Consider the following 1890-nt stretch of genomic DNA (forward strand, 5'->3'; position numbering starts at 1 on the left):
CATGTGTGGATGTGGTCCAGAATGTGGTGCTAAGAAGTTCTCCTCCTCTCTCTACAAAGATCTGCGTCTCTCTCACTGCAACCCCCAGGTTGTCTCCTCTGCCGTGAAGCAGCTACCTTCCCCCAGCTCCATCCCCCTCCCATTTATCTCTCAGCCCCCTGGCTCACAATTCTCATTTGGCTTATTCCCGAAATGTTGATTCTCCTGCTCCTCGGGAGCTGCCTGATTGGCTATGCTTTTCCACCGCCACACTCTTTGACCCTGATCTCCAACATCTGCAGTCCTCACTTTCTCCATTGTTCTGGGGAGTTGAGTTCAAATACCATCAAGGCAGATGGTGAAATTTGAATTCAATCAAATCTGGAATAGACAGCTGACCTTATGAGAAATGTAACCACTGTTGATTCCACTGAAAACCCATCTCGTTCACTCATATTCCTTACCTGGTCTGGCCTACATGTGACTTCAGACTCACAGCAATGTGGTTGACTTTTAACTGGTTTCTGGGCAATTAGGAATGGGCAAGAAATGCTGGTCTAGTCAGCAATGCCAACATCCAATGAATGAACTTTTTAATAAATGGTGGGCAAATGCTACCAATATTTAAAATCCCTAAATGAATGAGTTTCTGTCAGAAGATGAAATAAAACTCTCCAAAAGCAAAATTCAGAATTGCTCAATTTGGCTTCCTCTGCGTCATCAGTTTGGAGGTTTCAGCCATCAGATAATGTGTGCTTTCATTTTTTTACCTGGTAACCTGAACTTGTCGATCTGAAAACAAATCCCATTAGTTCTATTCTCTCAGGTAGAAAATAGGTTACATATCATGCATCTGGGTTACCCGTATCATTTACTAAGGTGCGATGAAGCCTCCATTTAGAAAATGGGAGAAATGTGAAATGTTGAGAATACATAATAAAAGGTGAGCTTATTCTCTCTAACTTGTTGCTTTATGTACATTGGCATTTGCAAAATTGTATTCTCAGGCACTAACCATCTTTCAATCTATCATAGCACTGCGTCTAGCTTCTTTAGTCTCTATTTTCAGCTATCACCTGGACTGTTTTTAAATAACTCAATCAATCCTCACTCCAATTCCTTTTTTCACAAGAAATCAATAATCCAATAAGAGAAGAAAGTTATATTTTTCATTTTTAAAACTTCTCCCCCTCACTAATTAACATTTCACATTGATATGATGTGAAAACCTAAACAGTTCCTATTCTATGTAGCTTCCCTCAATACTTGAATTAAATTTCTCCGATCATCTTTCTCCCAAAGGATAGGATTCTAAGTCCTTTCATTCTAACCTAATTACAGAGAGGCAGTCAAGCCTTCTCTGTAATCTGTTGAAAGGACTCAATATCTTTTGTGGAGATTCAGTCACTAGAATTGGACAACTTTCAAAGTAGGGTATTGTGATAATCAGCCTGTTAGTGAGTACCAGCACTGCAATTTTATCATCTGTATTTCATTTTAAGTGCTTGTGTTTGAGTTTGTTTGCTAATTGCTGTGCTATATCATGCAAGTGATTTTAACAAAAAGGCCCTCAATTTCTGTTTTCATGTTTTGATTGCTTCATGCTTGTCTTTTATATTTTTGGGGGATTTGTATTAAGTGCTATTTAGCCATCAACTTTCCAAGCAGCAAATCTTACTCATTCCCTCTAACTTGTCCACGCAGAAAGATATTCCAGACATTTTTGAATCATTAGTGTACCTGCTGATTGTAGATTCATAAAGATTGTCATTGAAGATTATATAAATTGGAATGAACAACAAGTAATCTCTGATGAATCAGTCACAGTTATCAATCAGGGAAATATATTTGTTTACAAGCAGGCTCCTACTTTATTTCACAAGGTGGATTTTATAAGAAAATAACAAAGGC

This window comes from Chiloscyllium plagiosum, chromosome 16, assembly GCF_004010195.1.
Source record: "Chiloscyllium plagiosum isolate BGI_BamShark_2017 chromosome 16, ASM401019v2, whole genome shotgun sequence".
NCBI lineage: Eukaryota > Metazoa > Chordata > Chondrichthyes > Orectolobiformes > Hemiscylliidae > Chiloscyllium > Chiloscyllium plagiosum.